We start from the raw sequence: 11,275 nt of genomic DNA, 5'->3' as shown, positions 1-11,275 counted from the left end.
ATAAATATAAAAAGAATTCAGACTTAAAACTTTGAAATCAAACACGTGCAGCTTCAACATGAGTAGGCCGCTATGGACTAGCTTATATATACCTACTGTTCTGTGGTGAATGAAGGTCCGAAGTCCAGGCAAAAGGTGCAAGTTGATGTTGACACACACATTGAGTAGAGGGTTTTATTACAAAGTTTACAGGTTTGTGTAAAATTTGCCTCTAGAAATTCAGTTTTCATTGGTCTTGTTTTTAACACTTTTACTGTATATAGTGTCGGCTTTATTTTTATAATATGTATAAAGCTTCTAAAGAAGCATCTTTGGGATGGTGGTGGGATGAGGCAGAGATAGCCAAAACTCATAGACGAAGTCAAGCAACAGTGGTGGTAGCTCTGGATTCAGACAGACCAGGTTTTATACCCTACTTCAGTCCTCTAGAGCTATAGGACTTTGAGCTTGTTCCCTAACCACTGTAATTCTATATTTTATCAAGTATAAGAAAGGAGGTATAATAGTAATAATCTGCACAGAAATTAGGATATATCAATAAATTTGTACAGAGTTTACATACATTGATTTATTTTGGTTATCGCATATGCCAAAATACACATTTTGTGCTTGAAGGGATATATCAATAAACACTGGGACACACGTAAAAGTGATGACACTATAAACTTAAGTATCTGTTACTTCAATATCTAAGCACTGACAAGTGACTTCAGTCTTAATGAAATTTCCTTGCTTAGCAATGTCATCCTAATGGATTCACAGAAATGAAAACATTTCTACGTATTCAAGTGTTATTTCACTGAAAATAATCAATTTTTTACAAATAGTGACTGAATAGTTTTAAGTGGAAAAAAAGGAACATTTAAGGACCTTAAATTGACTCTATTTTATTTTAGATGGCAACTTTAAGTAATTATGTAACAGTAACTGAAAAGCTCCATCTGCTGGCTTTTGATTTCACTGGAAATGCATTATGGTCATGTTCTTTTCCAATTTGATTCCTCTCTCCCCCTAATAGTTAATGTACCTATAATTTATTCTTTATTGATGAAAAACTTTTCATTGATGTTACACTTTTGTATTTTAAATTCAGTGCTCATACGTTAATTTTAAAAATGACTAAGAGCAAAAGGCACGTACCATGAAATAAATCCATATTTTGAACCAGTTGCACTCTTGTAACTATAGGTATGAAAGCAATAAAATTATTTATGTCGATGGAAAAAGACATTATAATATATAAATTTCCTTAAATATTTTAAACAAAAGTATTTTCTTATAATATTTCTTGAATATCTTCATTATCTTTGAATATTTCTCTTTGTTATGGTAAAATAATAATAATTTGACATATAAAACTGACTTCATTGAGATTGTATGTTTCCATTGGTGATAAAAAGTTAGACAAGACAATGTATCGTGATTTTATCATAAAAAGTTAGACAAGGCAAGGTATTGTTATTTTATCACATGAATTTAAAAAATAATTAAAAACTAATGTAACCTTAATAACATCATTGGTCATCGAAAATTTATACATGTGAAACTGTAATTTTAGGCAACTGAGCATTTATGACATTTATAGGAACTGTATCAATTTGTAAGCTATAAAGCACAATTTATAATATAAATCATATGGGCAGAAAGCAATATCCCTGATTGATTAGCAATAGGAAATATAGTCCTAATGCAAGCAAATTTTAATATTTCACTGACCAATTTAGGTTATACTCAATGTTATTTCCTATTTTGCATGTACAGGTTTATTAAGGATTAGTCCAATCTCAAAAGAAAAGTGAGGCAGATTTTAATAAATACACCTATAAGCTCTGATTGGCCTCAATCTATATTAATAAGTTATTCACAATAGTATGTATTTCTCTAAGGCATCTGGGAAAATAGCATTTGTAGCTAAAGTTGATAAGGATTCATTTGAAGTAAAATTTGCATTGAACATACAAGTCCAGCTAGTGAAATATTTTGATTCAAAAAAAATTACTGAACACAAACTCTGTGTAACAAATTCTGTTAGGTTTGGAAGATACAAAGATAAATAAACTGTAACCCACAGATTAGACATTAGATTATTTGCCCAAGGGAAAAAGAAGAAAAATACAATATCATAATAATAGTAATAGAAATTGGCATTGGGTTATTTGGCAAGAGTCAGAAAGGACAATTGAGAATATTTTCCGTTGGGGAAACTCCAAGATCAAAAGTATGTATATTACGTTGGATTTTCAAATGACACTTTCTGGTGTACTTCTCTGTAATAAAAAGTATCTGCATAAAAGGTGAGACCATTTCTCCTTAACTAGAAAGTCACCATCCTTGCTGCCCTGTAGGTAACAAGACTGTCGCAGTGTGAAATAGCATTATGTAATATTTTAATGAAAACTTTTAAGCCCAAGGCAAATTAAATAAGCAGGCAAAACAGCTCTTTCCCACTCCATATTTCCACCTTGTTCCCTTTTCTCAGTTTTGTGGGAGGCACCTCTTGTGTACTCTTGAGATTTTGTCTGTTTGTTTCAGTGGTAAAAGATAACTGTCCCCTCTCAATACCACACTTTAGTTGAAGGAGAAAAGCAGTAACTTAATCCAGTGTGTTTAGAAAAAGAAACTGGATTTTCATAGGAACTTCTTCCTCCCCATATTCTTCTTGGGATTTAGTTACCCTATTCCTGTCTGACAAACATGGTAAAGGCAGTATTTGCCTCTGGAACCCAAGAAGCCTGAAGTTTGGGAGGGTTTAACATTGAACACCAACGCTGAGGAGATAAAAATATTGAATCTATATTCCTTAAAAAATACTGTTCAGCCCAGCGAGAATATTGACCTTCTGCTACCATTTTCCTCGCAGATAATTTCTGTCTGGTGTCCAAATTTTTTAAGCCGGTTATGATTTTCATGAATTTATAAAAGATTGCTCCTAAGATGTTATTTATCCTAGTAACGTAATGGTTTGTTGTGCATATTTGAATCACATCTTTAAAGGAATGAATAATTCGTATTCAATATCTAAATGAATATTGAAATTATAATTAAATCATGTATATAAATACAATAACAAGTCAGAAGTACCAGAAAACGTAGTTTTCTTCATTTTCATTTTGGTGTGGGAGGACTAGCCTCTGTCAGGAGAACCAGAATACAAGCTATGTCAGAAAGCTTGCATCTAAAACTCACCACATCTCTTATCACCTGTGTGACCATGCAACAGTTCTCTATTATGATGTTCCAGCTTGGAAATGTGGCTATTAATATAGCTACCTCAGATAAACACTGTGAGGATTAAATAATTATTTAGGGAGGATCAAATGAGAGAATATAGGCAAGAGATTTAGTCTTGGCACTGTAATATATTTGGGTGTTAAATATCAGAATATATTGTATAAATTAATCAAAGGAAATGGAGACTCCACATCATATTGAATATTTTAGCTTGCTTTGTCTTCTTTTGTTTTGTTATTTGACAAAACATTTGTCAATGTTGTTTTTCCGAAGTATTAAGTTTTATTTTTCTACTGATAATGTAAATATAATTTAGTAAAATAAAGAGTAGTTTCAAAATCTACTTGTTGGTTATTTATTCTTAGCATCTAATTTTTTTCTTAAATTATGGTATTTTCTTTCACTTAAAAGTTGGCATTCTAATTAAAAGACAAAATTTTAAATGTGCACAATGCCTATGTAAAATTATCCATATTATTCTTCAGAAACTCTGGACATAATAAAATCTTTACCACACAAAAATTTAAACTTTGTCATAGAAATATATAACACAAATAAAAGAAAGTGATGAAAAGAAAATATATATTTCAAACAAAGGGATCCCTGATACATACTGAACCTTTATAAATCAATGAGAAATAAAAAAGAATACATATATAATACATATGTAGTCAAAACATATGGTTCCATTGAAGCTGTTAGAATATACTGTAACATATAGTTTTTTGGTAATGTAATCTATAAGGTGTTTGGGGCTGGGAGAGTAACAAAAACTATTAGAAATTCGTATCATTTGATTATAATTCAGCACCTAGGAATCAGAGCAAAACGATCATGATATAGCAGATGATTGTATACAAATATGTTTTGCAAGATTATTTGTAAGAGTAATAATTTTAATACAACTTATATAACCATAAAGATAGTCAAACAACTTATAATGTATCCATGTGGTGAAAAACAATAAATCACTTTAAAATGATGATACACTCTTAGTTATATATTCCAACCTAGAAATTTTTAAGGGGAAAAAAGTCTACTTACAGGAAAATTTGCAAACCATAATCTCTTATTTATAGAAAAATACTACTACTTATAGCAATGATTATAATATATATGCATTTATTTATATTCAAGAGAAAATATAAAGTAAGGAAATGGTAGTACCGATTGTCCCTAAAAAGTGATGGTATATTAAAAACGTGGAATTTTTGGTGAGTGAGAATACAGAGACTATCACTTGTGAGTTTACATTTTTTAAAACTCAAAACAAATAATGGATAGCATTTCCTCTCTGTGATTGATACGTGTTTAAGTTTTTTTAAATGGGGAACTTATTAAATGGATGAATGCAAAAATAAGCAATAAAAAAAAACAGGATAGTTAAACATAAAGGAACTTTGTAAGACTAAAAGCCAGTCTCATGCCATTTTTGTGATGAGAAGAAATAAAAGCCACTAAACACTAACATGACACTAAACATGATATTCTTGTCAATCTTCTACCCTATCATACTACCAGTAAAGTACATTATAAAAATTACCTTATAAAATGTTTTTAAAATTATAAAAATTACTTTATAAAATGTTTTTTAACTTGAGCAGCAGATACTTGCATATCACCGCGTGAAGCCAGGGAAAATTTCTCCTCGTATCAAAAAACTCACTGCTATGATTTCCAATGTGGCTTGCTAGAAAAGAGATTTCTTAATTAAGGTGATATGTTGCTGTTGTCTCTAGTACCCTACCTCAAACTCATTTATACCACTGTATGTCATTATAAAAGGACTTTAGCTGTGTAATATTTCATGATAATATACACGTAGCTTTAAGGATGGACTTACTCAACAGTGTTTTACAGAACCCAGATACTGGATTGCCTTAAAGACAACTCATCATTCGAGGAGTAAGAGCTTCTAGAAGCTCCACTGGCCAAGACACCTGCAGCTCTTTAGGGCAAGCATACTTCAATTACACCTGCAGAGTAGCGTCTATGTGCTTATGCCTGCCAAAAATAAGTATACAAAACATTCAGGTGCAGTGATGAAGATCCATCCCATTATGTTCTCTGATTCTAACTTCGTAACAGAAAGAGTTCAGGTTAAAAGAATCTAAACAGTTGCAGCTCTAATGCACAACCCATCCAAACAGAAATAACATTTTTGGTTCATGAGATACCAATTCTCATGAACCAAAATCCTGCTCAAGTGATCTTCACGGGGGGAACTAATTAACCTTGAATCTTATTCCTAGTAGCACAATGTAAAAATAAAAGCAATTGAAATATTCATCCTCTCACCACTCAGGTCCTCTTCAGTGAAAAACTTTAAGAACATAACAAAAAGTTTTAAAATTATTTTTGCCCTAGCAACTTGCACTACCACAAGATAGAATCCATAAAATAGACAGAGCTGCTTTTCCAGTCACGATAGACTCCTCTTTCAAGGTTGTCCAGTTAAAACTGGAACATGTGAAAATGTTTTCTGAATATAAATGTATGTTTTACAATAAAATGAGTGAAAATTGAGCATACAATTGAATAATGTAAACTAATATACATTATTTTATGGTAAAATCGTAATTATTATATTGCATATAATATAATTATATCATATTACATAACATATAATTACATTATTATGAAAAATAATAATTCAATATGTACCAGCACTGTGTTGAAATTATTTTATACTTAAACTTATTTTTTGCTTATAACAGCCTCATGTTATAGATACTATTGTATTCCCTCTTACCAACTGGAAAATCACAGTTTAGGGAAGTTTAGTAATTTGTAAAACAAGTCACAGTAAGTGGTAGATCAAGATTTCAAATCCAGATATGTCTGGATTCTGAGTTTGATCAGGATTTACCATTAAGTTATATTGATTCTCATAAAGTTAAGCCTATACCATACCACACTGATCATTGTGACACCGTATGGTATGGATCACAACTCCTGAAGTTCATATGAAAATTACACAAAACAGTTTATTAGCTAGAGCAACACATCAAAAGCTTCTCTTATTTACAGTTAATTGCTTACATGCATGTTTGTATATTTCAAAGTCCTTTATCAGATATGTTTTGTAAATAATTTCTCTCATTCCATGGTGTGTTCTTTAATTCTTTTAATGGCATCTTTCACAGAGTGTGTTAGTTTCTGGTTGCAGCTGTAGTAAATTTCCACAAAGTTAATGGCTTAAAACAATAAAATGTTGCTCTTTCCCCATTCTGGAGACCAGAAATTTAACACCAATTTGACCAGGAGGTATTTCAGAAGGGCCTTGCTCCCAGAGGCTCTAGTGGAGAATGAGTTCCCTGACTCTTCTAGTTTCTGGTGGCTGCTGGCTTTCTTTCGTGGCTGCTTCACCCCAATGCCTGTTTCCATCTTCACATCACCTTCTCCTCTTGTATCTAATTTTCCTCCACCTCTCACTAATAAGAACTGCATTTGGATGCCAGAGAATCCAGGCTAATCTCTCCATGTCAAGACCCTTAATTTAATCATATCTACAAAGATCTTTTTTTCTTGCAAGTTCACATTTACGGGTTCCAAGAATTTGGACCTGCTATCTCTGACTACACATTTTCAGCCTACTATATGGACCAAAATGTTTTTAATTTTAATAATGTCTAACTTATCAATTATTGAATTTCATAGATTTTTCTTTGGGAATTGTATCTAAAAGTTATTATTAAACCTGAAGTTACACAGATTTTCTCCTATGTGTTCTAGAAGTCTTACAGATTTGCATTTTACATTTAGTTCTACGATCTATTTTGAGTTAATTTCTATGAAATATGTAAGGTCTATGTCTAAATTTATTTTTTAATATGGATGTTCAATTGTTTCAGCACCATTTGTTAAAGAATTCTCATGTGTGTTTATGAGTATAATAGTTCTGGAGCCATTGGCTTACTTATCCTTACCAGCGTTGGCTTTTAAAAAGAGCTGTTACAGTGTGATGTAGGGCAATCTCTTAAAGCGTTTTTTTGTTTGTTTGTTTTTTATTTAAAGGATCTGATACAGAAAATGTGTAAAGCATGGGGACAAGAATAGGGATAGATGTAATCACTCTATATATAGTTGAGGAGAATATTATCATACTGCTTTACCTTTACATTTGTATTCTTTAAGTTATCTTTAAAAAGAATACTTGAAAAGAAAAAAAAAATACTGAATCTGGAAATGAAATGCTAGCCTAAAAATATTTTACTAAAACATGTACTTCAATTTCAACAAGTTCTAGTTTTTTGAAGGAAAATACCCAAATCAAATTCTGACAATGGACATATATAAAAGGATTAAAAAGAAAATAAAATATTTGGATTTAAATGAATCCTTAAACAATACCAGTTACACTTGAAGATTTCTTGCTGCAGTAACTTAGAGGTGTGAATTCTTTTTTCTTATTATTATATGTTCTCCAATAGATGTATGAGATCTAAAATTTGCCATGTCATAAAAATTTGGAAAATGACACAATTCAATGTAAGACTTTGTTGTGGCTGTGTTACTCATTCTGTGCTAAAACTACGTTTTTAAAAGAAGTGTTAGCCTAGAAAGATACCAAAACATGTTAAATAACAAAACAGGATTCTGAATTCAAATACTATTCAGAAGACTTATAAAAATTAAAAGGTTTCCTGACCACAAATCTCTTAAATAATTTAGCTATTTACTCTGTTATATTCATTTTAATGTGAGAATGTATAGTACACCAGATTTATCAAACAAACCGTCGTTGGAATTCTTTCCTTTCTCATGGAGCATCTCTCAATGTCTCTCAGGAGACCAATGTTCTGTAGAATACATTCATGTGAAATGTTGAACTATAACAAGGCCCAAGGCAAGTACCTAATGAGCTTTCCTTAAGGAAAGTGAGCAAGGGTTTATGACTTTTCATGGTGGTTAGAGTGAAGGTAAGCAGAAGGAAATTCTAAATAACTCATTTTAACATGGAAGAAAAAAATCAACCAAAAAAGCTGAAAACTAAACTGCTATTAAGGATTCAAAAGTGTCAGATTCTTGAATAGATCAACAGCTTTTGAGGAAAGTTACCTTAAACATAAATCATAAAATAGCTATATCTAAAATAATATATTTCATAATTCAGGAGTAAAAATAGAAGTGCTATTACAATAAAATGAATTTGCAAACCAGTCAAAGGATGAAATGTATAATCCTTTAGAGACAGAGCTTTATATTAAAGTTTCAGTTTTACCTCATTCCATGTAACTTTGGTCAGAATGAAACTCAGAACTTAAACTAATATGTTGAAACAGCATCACAAAAAAATGATGTCTTACATTGTATTTTTAAACTAAAAATAGATTATGTACATTTTAATTCAATATTTATAAATCATAGATGTTGACTCAGCTGTTGTCAGTATCATATCATGATGTTAGAAGATAAATGATATTCACTGCCAGCAAACAAAAATCGGACCCGAACATAGGTTTCTATCTGAAATATATGTGCCTGTCCCACTGTGTCTGTATAGGTGAGTTTTGTCAATAAAATAATGAGAGTGTCGTTCTGTTATAATCATCAGTCACAATGTGTCAGAATATTTACATCAATCCATATAATCTGTCATTTTTATATGTATCACTTTTTAAAGAGTAACTGAATTTTTCAAGTTGAATGCAACAACAAATGATCCAAAAACTCACCAATTTATATACTTTTTCCTTATAATTTACAACATATCCAGTTTAATCAATAAATTTAAAAAATATTTATCCAAGAATACTTTTATCCACATGCTAAACAGTTGGCATTTTCACCATACCAAGTACTCCTAAGACTGCATCGGTTTCACCAAAAAAGGTGGGGGCAAGAATGCTCTAGGATTTGATGCCAAAACATATCAGTATTTTAGGCAACATCATCCTGCTTGTTGTCCTTGTTGCCACAGGTTTTATTTTTATTTTGTATTGTTTGCTTCTATTTCGTAGGAGAAAGAATCTCTTTGAGCAGATTTTTGCCTTTCATACCTCACCAAAGAGTCCTCTGAGGGTTTATTCACAGAGATATTCTTTATAGGACACAAGGATAAATCTGGAGGAGAGACACTGATTTCTGACACCTTCATTTTGTTTCTATAAAGGACCTCAATGCTTCCCCCATTATATTTCCATATTGATAAATAAAAATAGAAATATGATGAGGAAAACCAACCCAAATACTTTGCTAAGAACTGTATTTGATTTAAAAGATTGTTTTATGCAATAATTTAATTTATAATCTGCAACAGTGCAAACAAGCGTGGCCCTCCATCTTCCAACACCCCCAATGATTTAAAATGCAAATTTTCTTCATTTTGTCTTGTATCAGAATTGAGAACAGCTAATCATTTTATGCATATTTGAATGCATTTCTTTTTTCTAAAATGACGTCTTGAGAAAACTAGAAGTTTGAGTGTATGTGTGTTTATAACACTGACAAAATTAGCTTGCTCATTTACATGATTTACAATATAGAAGTAAAGCTAGAAAATTTTTATAAACTTTTCTAAATGTAACCTATTATATCTTAATATCAACTGTATCTTGGGATAATGTGTTAACCATGAACAAATTATGCTTGTACAATGATTATACAAAACAAAAACCAGAGTTATGGAAATCATTGGTTTTAAAGATGTTCTCTTTTCTCTACAGTATTTAAATATACAACAAAATCATATTTATTGAAATTAGGTTATTCCCTTTAAGCTAAGTCTTCAAAACAGCTTTCAAAATATGTTGAAATGAGTACTTTTTTTAAGGTTGAGAGCAAATATTCTTGCAAATGTGTGATTGAGTCAATTAAATCAGATTTACAATATACTTCCAGGAAATAATTAGTCAAGTTAGTATTTCCCTACATTGAATGAATGCTTTTGGATAATGCTTATTATCATAAAATATAATTACTTATGCTATCAAATTTCCAACACATATTCCTGTTTAGAAACAACAGGACATTATCCATGTTTTCTTCATTAGCTATACTTATGTCATTCAACTTGAGCTCTATATTCTTTTTTATATCTTTAATTTTTTCATGAAGATTTTAAACCAATAATGAAGAAAGTAAAATAAATCTCCATCAGAATTTTGCCAAATTTACTTCATTTTTTAATATTTTAAGTATTTATAAGTTATAAATTTATCTATTACATTATTTCAAAGCCCAGATATTGCTTTACAATGTCTTGTACATAAATTTATCTATTATAACTTAAACTACAATTATGATTCTTTTAAAATTCAGAAGCCATCTTACTGAAATTGGAATATTATCTGAACTGTTTACCATGATCTAAAAAGACATTTCAAAATGTGATTCCCACATATCTTAGTAACTTCATTTTTTTTTGTTTTATATTTGCATGTTATTATATTATAGAATACAACTATACAGTAACTTCGTTTTACATGATACACCTTCTTGCTCTCTTCTTGCGTCTGGCCTCCTTTACATTTCTTGAACAAGCCAAGCTCTTCCATTCAGGATCTTTACACTAGTTATTTTGTATGTTTGGAAAAGTCTAATCTCCCGAATGCTGTATGACTGTATTTTTTTTCATAATTCAAGCCTCAACCCAAACCATGTTTCTTTAAATAGACTTCCCTGGCCCACCACATCTAAAGTGTCTTTGCCTCTTCCCTGGATGCTGTCTAGCATAGCCTTCATTTATTTTCTTCATGATAATTGCAATCTAAATTATTTTATTTATTTATTTGCATGAGTGTTGTCTATTTCCACCAATGAAGTAGAAACATCATGGGGGCTGAGTCCTGTTGCTACCTGCTGATTTGCTACTGACTGCATCATTATTTGGTACATAAATATTTGTTGAATAAAGAATGAAAAAATTAACTACACTTCCTATTTGCCCTCCTTAGGAAGCCAAATGAAAATTTTCTTTTTTCACATAATTCTGCCCCAAAATGACACAACTTGGCCAATTGCCAGACTACTAAACTTCTAAAGTAACACTTTCCCCTTTTGACTAATACTAACTCACCTTCCCAGCTGTGTTACAACAGAA

The 11,275-nt window shown here is 30.9% G+C and overlaps 1 protein-coding gene across 3 annotated transcripts in view; it reads right to left on the bottom strand.

Moving 5' to 3' along the window:
- CSMD3 (CUB and Sushi multiple domains 3) overlaps nt 1-11,275 on the bottom strand; it is a 1,277,440-nt gene that overhangs the window by 1,169,102 nt on the left and 97,063 nt on the right. The gene's annotated exons all lie outside the window — the stretch shown is intronic.

Source organism: Mandrillus leucophaeus, unplaced genomic scaffold (assembly GCF_000951045.1).
Source record: "Mandrillus leucophaeus isolate KB7577 unplaced genomic scaffold, Mleu.le_1.0 Scaffold239, whole genome shotgun sequence".
NCBI classification, from domain to species: Eukaryota; Metazoa; Chordata; class Mammalia; order Primates; family Cercopithecidae; genus Mandrillus; species Mandrillus leucophaeus.
This window is presented reverse-complemented; position numbering and strand designations above follow the sequence as displayed.